The sequence below is a fragment of the Lipotes vexillifer genome, unplaced genomic scaffold, assembly GCF_000442215.2.
Source record: "Lipotes vexillifer unplaced genomic scaffold, Lipotes_vexillifer_v1.1 scaffold776, whole genome shotgun sequence".
Classification (NCBI taxonomy): Eukaryota; Metazoa; Chordata; class Mammalia; order Artiodactyla; family Lipotidae; genus Lipotes; species Lipotes vexillifer.
Window position 1 is genome coordinate 2,820,778 of NW_006777292.1, and position 12,013 is coordinate 2,832,790.

General features: G+C 37.5%; 1 protein-coding gene across 2 annotated transcripts in view; it reads left to right on the forward strand.

The window, feature by feature from the left end:
• The window catches only part of MEMO1 (mediator of cell motility 1), a 137,456-nt gene that overhangs the window by 954 nt on the left and 124,489 nt on the right, over positions 1-12,013 (forward strand). The gene's annotated exons all lie outside the window — the stretch shown is intronic.

A 12,013-nucleotide genomic window follows, 5' to 3' on the forward strand; every position in this document is an offset into this window, starting at 1 on the left:
CTGATTCTTAGTCTCCCGGGGTGCACACGGGCTCTGCTCGCCCGCCTCCTGCCAGGCAGTCTTCTCCCGCTCCCCTTGGCAGTTCAGAACGAGAGGCCGCATTTCCCCCTCACCTTTCAGGTGCTCAGCCGTCTTGAGAGGAGTGAAGGGTAGTACTTTTTGACATTGCCAGACCAGAGGCAGGGTCTGGGCATGTTAGGTCTGTGAGAGGACGCCCCTTTCTGGGGTTTGCTGCTCTGTCTGTTGGGGGTAGGGTAGAAGTATTGCTAAGCAGAGGCTTGGGGTGGCCTCCTAGCTCTTTTGTCAGTGTTTTCATTGTTACTGTCATTCACGAAGGGGGCAGCTGGAGATGGCATCAGCACTTTTTCCTGAGCAGCCTCCCCAGTCTCCAGTCGCTTAACATCAAGCAGGTGCTGGAACTACCTAACGCGTTGTGTCAGGTTTTGAGCGAGTTTAGTCTTCTATCGACACTGTCCAAAAATACTTTAGAGCTCTTTAGGTGAGAGAGTGTAGGGACTTTCGCTTTAATAAAGCTCTTGTTAGAACGACTGTTTTCTGGGATTATTTTCAGGAGTCACATTTCTGATAAGTTGACAGAATTCCACTGTGATTCCTGAATTTTCAGTCATTTGGTATTGGCTTATCAATACCTAGACCCAAATCTTTAGTGTGGGTCGGATCATGTTTCCCTTTGCAAATAGTTGGGTTGGATAGAGACATGGTTTGTGAGAAAACAAAGATTTGGAAGAAAATTCATTTCTCTCAGGTTGCTAAGCTCGCTCATTAAATACATGCACTTTACTGACTCACTGAAGATTTGCTGTGTTAAGAAGACATAAAGGATTTGCAAGCCTAACAGGTAGCTATAATTTTGCATTAAGCAGATGACTTTTAATGGTTATAGTGGCTTCCCTCATGGTTCCAAAGTGCTTCGTAAACATTTCATCAGTTCTCACAACCTTAGCATGTCAGTTAAGCCTTTCTTGTTCAGCTTATGGGGATATGCCCAAGATTCTGTACAAACCAGTGGCAAAACAGGAATGGGATTCCCTGGCTAGTGGTTTTGTCCTCCAATCAATGCATTATTACTATTAAAGTTATCAATGAATAATAGTCTTTTCAGGGTTGTGAGTCACTGAACTTTTTCTTCAATGTGTTTTGAAGAGTTAAAAAGTCACAGTTTTCATTTTCATGGCCACTTTTTGGTTAATTTATTTTGTTTTCTATACCTTTCAAAAGTGTTTTAAACTTTTGCACTGAAAATGTGGCCAGATGATTCTGGAGGAATTTTTATAGATTCTTGAACATTCTTTGCATAGTAAAATTAGGTATAGTTCACACTTCAGACTTGAAAAGACTTCTTCAGTAATCTCAAATATAAGAATCCTTTAATCCAGCTGAAAACATTCTGTGATTAAAACTATTTATCAGTAGTGAACTAAAATGGACCACTTTCTTAAAATTTTAAAATATATTCTTATTTCCCTAAATTCTGAATGAAATCATTAATGCAATTTTGGTAATGTGAATTGTCATGGAGAACCTTATTGTTAAAAAAAAAAATTCAGACCATGTGTGGCGTGTGTGTGTGTGTGTGTGTGTGTGTGTGAGAGAGAGAGAGAGAGAGAGAGAGAGAGAGAGAGAGAGACTTTTAAACTTGAGTAATAATTTGGGTGAATTTAGGGGAATTCTCTGGCGGTCCAGTGGTTAGGACTCTGTGCTTTCACTGCTGAGGGCGTGGGTTCAAATCCCTGGTCAGGGAAATGAGATCTCGCAAGCCATGCATCGCTGCCAAATTTAAAAGAAAAGAAAAAGGCAATTTAGTTATAAAAGCTGATTTCATGTTTTAAAAATGAATAAAAATATATGTAAGTAAATTTTGACTTGATCTAGTGACTTCTAGACCCCATTGTATCTAGATTGATAACTTTGACCATTGGAAAAATTTTACTTGTATTATTATTGTTCCCTTAAACTAGGCCTAAAAACATGTAGTAGGAGAGAGACAGATGTGCTTTTGGATTGTCATTCTGTAATTCTACAGCATTCAGATTGTGTCCATAGAATTAAAATGCTCTATTACTGATAAAATGGTGAAATAACATTTGCTTCAGTTATATAGCTAGTTCAGGGAAAAAAAAGTGTTATACATATATGTGTTATATATCTACATACACACCTTCGTTTTTATTTACCCCTTGTTATATGCTAGATCCATTGATAAAAGTATCAAGTATTCCCTGCTCTCCGAGAAGATATTGGAGGATAAATTCACCCTAATTATTACTCAAGTTTAAAAGTCTCTCTCTAAAGTGTAGTAACTCAAGACAAAAAATAAATATCAGATAAATTGAGGCAGTGCTTTTAGGAGTTTGGACGAGGGTGGAATCACTTCAAAGGATTTGAATTATGCTTTGAAGGAAGGGTATTTGAGTAGATTTGAAAAGGGAGAAAGTACATTGGGGAACACCACAAAGATACAGAGGCAGGTAAGCCTAAGTAGGCCAATTTAATAAGAATGGAAGGTTCTCACGGGGTGTAGTTCACGAGCCTGGTTGGAGCTAGAGTGTAGATGCCTGTGAATGCTATGCGTCATAGGGATTTAACTTATGTAGTAGGTAATCAGGACCAGTGCAGAAGTTTCTGAGTAGGGGATTGATATGCAAGTAGCATTTTAGGAAAATTAATCTCATAGGAAGGTTAATCCTTGCTTCTTTATGGGTATACAGCAGGGATCAGCAAACTCACTATGTCTGCAGTCCAAATCCAGCCTGTGGCCTTTTTTTTTTTTTTTTTTTTTTCTGCGATATGTGGGCCTCTCACTGTCACGGCCTTTCCCGTTGCCGGACACGCAAGCTCAGCGGCCACGGCCCACGGGCCCAGCCGCCACGCGGCATGCGGGATCCCCCCAGACCGGGGCACGAACCCGCATATCCCCTGCATCGGCAGGCGGACTCCCAACCACTGCGCCACCAGGGAGGCCCCAGCCTGTGGCCTTTTTTTGTGTGTGGGGGGTAAAGTCCACTAACAGAATGGTTTTTAATTTTTAAAAAAATTTTATTTATTTAATTTATTTTATTTTTGGCTGTGTTGGGTCTTCACTGCTGCGAGTGGGCTTTCCCTAGTTGCGGCAAGCGGGCCTCTCATTGCGGTGGCTTCTCTTGTTGCGGAGCATGGGCTCCAGGCGCGCAGGCTTCAGTAGTTGCGGCACATGGACTTAGTTGCTCCATGGCATGTGAGATCTTCCCAGACCAGGGCTCGAACCCGTGTCCCCTGCATTGGCAGGCAGATTCTTAACCACTGCGCCACCAGGGAAGCCCGGTTTTTAATTTTTGAAGGGTTTAAAAAACAAACAAGAACCAAGAAGTGAAATAGAGTCTGTATGTGGCCTGTAAAGTCTAAAATATTTACTATTTATTTGGGCCTTTACAGAAAAAAAATTGTCAACCCGTAGTATATATTTGTGGTTCTCAAAATGCGGTCTCTAGATCAGCAGCATAATGTGTCTGTACTCTGTATTTTTTCCGGATTTGCTATATCTTTCATTTCATTATTTCAGCCCTTATGATCTTCTGTCTGGACAGTTAAAACTGCCTCCTAACCGTCCTTCTTTCTGCCAACTTTATTCCCTTTAAGTCCATCCTCTGCATTGCTCCCTGAATAATCTATCTGACCACATAATTTCTTTGCATAAATCTCACTGACCCATCTTTCCTGTTGGATAAGGTCTAAGTCTCTTCATGACTTGGCATCTTCCTATCTCTTTGGCTACTTCCCCCAACCCCATCCCAGTTCTCCCTTTTACTACGCTTCAGCAACTGCCTAGCAGCTGTTCATTGTTTCTTTAAATACACTGTGCTGTTTCTTATCACTGTTTTTATTCAAGCTGTTTCCTGTGTTGGAATGCACTTTGCCAGGATAACTCCTCATCTTTTAAGGACTCAGGTGTTAACACCTCCTAGAAGCCTACCCTGATGCCTTACCTCCCCCTGGCTGTTTCTGATGTTCCTTTGTATTCCCATAATATCCTGTGTGTATCTCTATATATTTACCTTGTTATCTGTGTATGTGGTCTTCTATAAGATTATGAACTCCTAGAAGACAGGGACTATGTCTTACTAATTTTTTTGTACCCCAAGTTCTCAGCAAGCACAGGTTTTGTACATAAATTTAATAAGTATCTGAACAAGTGAACATTAAAGGGCTTAGCATATAGTAGATATGGACAGAGATATTGACATTTAAATCCCTAAGAACATGGGGGGTGATGTAAGACCATTGCTAGTTAAGTCTCTGAGCGTAGTATAGGTGAAGAATCTTGGTGGTAGGAAAAGATTAGAAATCATGATTCAGTAGTTGGGGACCTTATTTAATGTAAGATTTTTAAAGAAGTACGACATACATATAGAAAAGTGTACAGCTAGATGAAGTTTCACAAAATAGGTGTGTCATTGTAATTAGCACCCAGTTCAATAAACATCAGTAGTGGAATTCCCAACTCACACTGTATGCCTTGTATTCTAACACCATAGAAAAGTTTTGTCTGTTTTTGAACTCTGTATAAGTGGAATCATATAGGATAACTTATTTGAGCTTCTTTTGCTCAACATTGCATTTATGAGATTAATCCATGTTATACTGTGGTTTGTTTATTCTTGTTGTTGTGTTCTATTCTGTGAATAAACCACAGTTTATCCATTCTACTATTAATGGACATTTTTGTTATTTACAGTTTTGCTGCTTTGAACATTTTTGTACTCTTTTTCCTGATGAATGTGTATATGCATTTTTGTTGGGTATGTACCTTAAGTGGAATTATTAGGTCATGGTTATGGCTATGGTATGTTCATTTTTAGTAGATTTTGCTGAAGTTTTGCCAAGTGATTTTACAAACTTATACTCCCACCAGAAGTATATGAGAGAATTCCAGTTGTTCCACATGTTTGTTAACACTTGGTATTGTCAGTCTTTTTATTTTTAGTTTTTCTTGAAGGGTGTGTAGTGGTATTGCATTGTAGTTTTGATTTTATTTTCTGGTGACTAATGAAGTTGAGCACCTTTTCATATTAGGGGCTCCTTGTTTATTAGTCATTTGGACTTCTGCTTTTGTGAAGTGTCTGTCAAGTCTTTAGCCCTTTTTATACTAGAGTATTTACTTTTTTCATATTGATTTGTAGTTCTTTATATATTCTGGATATAGTCTTTTTAGGTATATGTATTGCAGATATCTTCTACTCTGTAGCTTTTTCAGGATCTTGGTATCTTGGTGAGTCAAAGTTCTTAATTTTAAAGAAGTCCAGTTTATCAGCTGGTTAGTGTTCTTCTGTTTCCATTTATGAAATCTCTACCTACTTCAGTGTCATGAAGTTAACTTTCCTATGTTTTCTTTTAAAAGCTTTATTTTTTCACCTTTCATATTAAGATCAATAATTCATCTGGTTGATAGCTGTATCTGTATGGTTGTGGTACATTGCATAAATTTATTTTGAAATAAATGTACATATAGAAAAAGTATAAATGGGTATACAAAATGGGTGTACACTTTGATGAATATCTACAAATATACTCTGTGTAACTATCCCCTAGCTCAAGAAATAGAACGTTTTCACCATCTCAGAGGGATATATCACATTTTAATGTTTTCTGAAATTGGTATGTTTTATATCTTAAGTGTATATTTAATGTAGGAGGTTCCCCCCCGCCCCGGAAAGTGGTTATCATACCTTATAATTACTAGTGTCATAGAAGTGAGGAAATATATCAGAGTCTAATGATTTCATAAAGCATTCTTGAACTGCTTGTATGGTATATATCTTAGTAGCAGTTTTATTTTTTAAGTTGTTTTAATTCTTTCTGTCATATTTCTAAATATATTTAATAAAATTATATCAGGGTTCTATAATTGGAAAACCACAACTTTTTTTTTTTGGCATGTACCTTGAGTTCTAGAGTGTCAAAATATATCTTGGTGTGTGAGAAATTAAAAAACTGATACAAATATTCTCCTTTGAAGAGAAAATACTATATAATATTTAGTTTTGAAATGAACTTTTTTAGGTTACTAAATATGGTTTTCTGTATGATGATGTTTGCGTCTCATCCTATTATTTAACCTTGGAGAAAGGCAAGAAGGAAAGAACAAATTTAATAGGTAAACTGTTGAGATTATTGCTTGATTATCTCTTTCTCACTTTCCTTCTTATCCTTTCACATGTAATTTTCAAGTCAAAAATCATCTTCCCTACCTCCATAGTGTAGTTTCTATTATCTACTTTTGGACTTTTGTCCATTTTAAATAAGGTCAAGACAACAAATAAAAATGTCATTTGTTAAGTTATTCTGTAGTTACATTACATTTATGTCTGTATAACCTCTAATTTTCAAAAGGCTGCTACAAGGTTGGTATTTTCTCCATTTATGGATGTGGAAACAATGACTCAGAGAGGTTGAGTAACTTGCTTAAGGTATAGTAAGTAAGTGGAAGAGCCAGTCTGACTCCAAAACTAGAGTTAAATGTTAGGGGCAGGGAGGTATGATGAGATATGCTGCCCCAAACACTGAACTTTTCTGTTCCATTCAGGTTTTTCCCAAACTACAATATAGACATTTAGCTGACACTTATGTATCATTTATGGTTTAGAAAGCATTTTCTCATACATTTTTGACTTTCACAATAATCTTGTGATTAGGTACAGGATAGGTAAGGCAGGCAGGTCTTTAATCCATCCCCACCTTTCTATTTTATTGATGAGAAACTAAGACTTGAAGGAGGCTAAATTGCCTGAGTCATACTACTAGTAAATGGTAGAGCTAGAATTTGAACCTAGGACTTGTAGCTTTCTATTTATAGTGATGCCAGAGTAAGTAAGAAGTTGAACTATTTGGAATCAGTAAGCTCCTCTATAACTGTCAAATTAAATATAAAATAATAAAAGCATAACTAAAAGCACTTAAGAATATTGAATATTATTCTTATGGTATAAATAGACAAAGGAATTGTTATATTTTAATTACTCTAGTCCTAGGATTTGAATTGGGCCTATCAAAACTTGACACTTCTGCAGAGGCTTTATTTAACTTTCAATCATTCAGTATTGGACAAACTCAGTTCTGTGTGAAAGGTACTGCCCTAGGGACTAGGTGCATAACAGGAGATGAAAACAGACAAAAATCTCTAGAGTTTATATTCTAGTTGGGGGAGACAGACTATAAATATGGTAAGTAAGTAGAACACATATATGTTAGATAGAGGAAAATGCTATGGAGAATTATAAAGCAAATAAAGTGGAGCTGGTGCATAAGGAATGTTAAAGAATGGGGGAAATTTTATTTATTTTTATTAAAAAAATATTTATTTGTTTAATTATTTGGCTGCGCTGGGTCTTAGTTGTGGCATGTGGGACCTTTGTTGCGGCATGTGGGACCTTCGTTGCAGCATGCAGGATCTTCAGTTGCAGCATACGGGATCTTCATTTGCAGCATGCGAACTCTTAGTTGCGGCATGTGGGATCTAGTTCCCTGACCAGGGATCGAATCTGGGCCTCCTGCATTGGGAGCACAGAGTCTTAGCCACTGGACCACCAGGGAAGTCCCCAAGAATGGGAGAAATTTTAAATGGCAAGGACAGGGTAGATGTCACTGAACTGACATTTGAGTGAAGACTTGAAGTAGGTGAAAGAAGCCTTGCATTCTAGGTAATTTTAGGGGTTAGGGGCTAGATAGTTTTAGGTCGAGGGTACAGCAAGTTTAAAGGTCCTGTGGCTAGAGCAGGCCTGGAGTATTTGAGGAATGCAAGAAGGTTATTGCAACTGGAATGAAGTGACATGGGGCAGAGTAGTTCGACATGAGGTTAAGAGGAAAATAAATAGCTGGAGCAGAGGCACAAAGGTGTTGTGGTCAGATAACATTAGGTCTGGAAGACCATTGTAAGGACCTTTACTTGAGTGAGATACCATTGGAAAGTTTTCAGCAGTTGGTGACATGATGTATTATAGTTTAGACTTACTAGAACGACTTGACTGCCATGTTCAGAGTAGACTACAGTTGGGGAGTGGTGAAGGCAGTGTCAAGGGCTGAACCAACAGTTAAGAGGAAAGTAGCAATCCAAGTTACAGATGATGGCTTGGATTGAGTAATAGCTGTGGAAGTGGGTAAGAGGTGGTTCATTACTGGGTATATTTTGAAGGTAGAGTCCAAAGGATTTGCTGATATGCTTGGAGTGGAGTGTGAGAGAAAGAGAGGAGTCATGGATATTTCTTAAGGTTTATCCCTGAGATTGCAATAACGGAGTTGCTATTATCTGAGAAAGGGAAGACTTAAGAGAAACAGGTTTGGAGGGGGAAGGTTAGGAGTTCAATTTTGGTTTGTTAAGTTTGAGATGTTTACTATATATAGTTAAGTGGATACATGAGTCTGGAGTTTAGGGGAGAGGCCTAGGGTGGAGCTTTAAAATTGGGAATTATCATTATGTAGATAACATTTAAAGCCAAGTGTCTGGATGAAATCACCATAGGAATCAGAGTAGCCAGAAAAAAGAGGTTTGTGAGTGAGCCTTGGAACATTTCCAACTTGAAGAGGTTGAAGAGGTGAGGGATATCATGTAAGGAAGACAGATTAAGCTTCTCATGAGGAAGAGAATGAGATGTCCTGGGAGCCAAGTAGGGAAAATGCTTTAAGGCATCTCAACACAATTTATGTAGATTTTTCTGGGCTTTTTTTCTTTGACAAACACATTTAATCTGGTCTAAGCCACTCTGGTCTTAGCCATCTCTTATGCTGCTGCCAGAGCTTCCTAACTGGTTGCCTAGTTTCCATTCTGTTCTTTACACAGCAGCCTCAGAGCTCTTTTAAAAATGTAAATAAGATAATATTCTTTTCTCAAAATCCTATCATACTTAAAATCACACTTAAAAATCCTTGCCAAGGCTTAGAAGGTTTTATATGCTTTGACCTCTGCCTAACTTTCTGATTTCATCTTCTACCGCTTGTCCTTTACCTTATGTTGTTCCAGCCATTCTGGCCCCCTTGCTGTTGCCCAGATATGTCAAGCTTATTCCTCCTGCCTTAGGAATTTTGTGTGCACTTCATAACATTGATTAATCCTGGATTGGTAGTCAAGGAAAAGGTATATTTATTGACTCCCTTATTTCCTTAGTCACAACCAGGAGGACAATTAGGGAGAGATGTTGAGAATGAATGGGATAGGTTTTCCCAAAGTGTTCTGAGAAACAGTCCCTGGAGATGCCTTTGCAGAAAGGGTTTATGGTCAAATAAGTTTAGGAAATGTTGCATCTGTTTTTCTCCGTTGGGCCCAGACAACTAACAAGAGACTTGTTTTATGGCTTATTACATGGTCTTGTCTTGGTGAGTGTTCTGTGTCTGTTTGAAAATAATGTATGTTTTCTGTCATTGTGGGGTAGATTGCTCTCTAAATGTTAATTAGGTTAAATTGGGTTATTTAAATCTCTACATTCCTATTGATTTTCCTTTTTTTCCTGTCAGTTCCTGAGAGCAGTTTTGAAATTTCCAACTGTAATTCTGGATTTGTCTGTTTTTTCTTTTAGTTTTGTTGATTTGTTATTTCAAGTTTTTTGAATTTCTGTTATTTGATATACCTGTTAGGGATTATATTTTGTTGATGAATTGACTATCACAGTGTATGTTCTTCTTTATATCTGGTAATATTTTTTGCTCTGAAGTGTTCCTTGTTTTGTATTAATGAAGCCAATCCAGCTTTCTCATGGTTAATATTTATATGGTATATTCTTTTCCATATGTGTCAGGGTCACCAAGACCACCTTCAGGTTTGATGATTTGTTAGACGGATCAGAGCTGTTATACTTACAGACGGGGTTTATTACAGAGAAAGAATACAGGTTAAAATGAGGAAAAGGTGCATACAGTACAGTGGAGTGCAGGAGAGACCAAGTGTGAGAGTCCAGTTGTCCTCTTAGTGACGCGTGACAACAAGTGTGCAGTATTGCCAACCAGGGAAGCTCAGCTAGGCCTTGGTACCCAGGGTTTTTATTGGGGGCTGGTCATGTAGGCATGGAGCAAGCTTGTGACTGACCTTAGCTACTCAGTCTCCAGCCCTCCTCTCTCCTGCAGAGGTCACAGTGTGGTCCAGGGTAGCAGGAGAACAAAAAGAGGAGTTCACCATAAATCACATTGTAGCGTAAACTATCTGGCAAGGCCCCAGCTATACAAAGACACTTTAAAAAATTGTGGTAGAATATATATAACAAAATTTACTGTTTTACCAATTTCTAAATGTACACTTCTCTGGCATGAGTACATTTGTATTATTTATTGGGGTGGCCAAAAAGTTCATTTGGGTTTTTTCCGTAAGATGTTACAGAATGAACTTTTTGGACAATCCAATACAACCGTCTCCAGCATCCATCTCTAGAATGTTTTCATCTGTTCCAACTGAAACTTTGTACCCATTGAACACTTAACTCCCTACTGACTCCTTCCTCCAGCTTTGGCAACCACTCTTCTCCTTTCTTTATCTATGATTTCACCTATCTTAGGTACTGCATTTAGGTGGATTCATACAATATTTGTCCTTTTATGTCTGGCTTATTTCACTTAGCATGTTTTCGGAGTTTATTTATGTTGTAGCATGTATCAGAATTCCTTTTTAAAGCTGAATAATATCCATTGTATGATATACCATAGTTTGTTTATTCATTTATCTGTTGATAGACATTTGGGTTGTTTCTACCTTTTGACTTTTGTGAATAATAGTGCTATGAATGTTGGTGTACAAGTATCCGCTTGAGTCTTGCTTTCCGTACTTTTGGATATCTAAGAGTATAATTGCTGGGTCATATAGTAATTCTGTGTTTCACTTTTTGAGAAACCACCAAACGGATTGCCACAGTAGTGGCACCATTTTACATTCCTACCAGCAATGCTTGGGGGTTCCATTTTTTTTGCAGCCTTGACAACACTTGTTATTTTCCTTTTTTTGGATAATCATCCTAATGAGTGTGAATTTGTATCGTTACAGTTTTGATTTGTATTTCTCTAATGACTAATTATGTTGAACACCTTTTCATGTGTTTATTGGCCATTTGTGTATCATCTTTGGAGAAGTGTGTTTTCAGGTCCTTTGCCTATTTTTGAAAGCACAGGTTCCTAACCACTGGACCGCCAGGGAATTCCCACTACCATACTCTTGATTTCTGTAGCTTTTTTACTCCATTTTTGAAAGGTAGTTTGGTAGGTATTGAATTCGGTGGGTATGTTGACATTACTTTTAGCATTTTATAAATGTTCTGTTGTATTTTGGCTTGCACAGATTCTGAGAATTATGTGATTTTTAAATATTTGTTCCTCTGAATATAGGGTGTCTTTTTTCCTCTAGTTGCTTTAAGATTTTAAAAAATTATTAACATTTTCCTGCTAGTCTATTATCATGTGCCTTTGAATACTTTTCTTTGAATTTAATCCTGTTTGGAATTTGTCAAGTTTCTTAGATGTGTGGGTTGTAGTTTGCAGCAAATTTGGAAAAGCAGTTATCATTATCATCTCAGATATTTTTCTTTTTCACTTCCTTTGTTTTCTAAACTCCAAATAAAAAAAAAGTATGTTAGATATCTTAATATTGTCCCACAGTTCACTGAGAATTATTTTTTTCCTTTTTTTCCTCTCTGCTTCCTTTTGGATAATTTCTTTTGCTTTATATTCAGGTTCACTGATTTTTTTCTTGTGCAGTATCTAATTTTGCTTTTAATTCTGTCAATGACATCTTTTAAGTATAAAAGAATTAAAATAACTGCTGATTTCATGGTTTTACCTGAATCTTTTTTTTTGCCGCATTGTGTGGCTTGCGGGATCTCAGTTCCCTGACCAGGGGTTGAAACCAGACCACGGCAGTGAAAGTGCCAAATCCTAACTACTAGACCACCAGGAAACTCCTAATATTTTCTTTATAATTACTTTATTCATTACTATTTTTTTTCAGATGATGGATTTATTTATAGGTTTAAAAAAACATTTCCCTTTT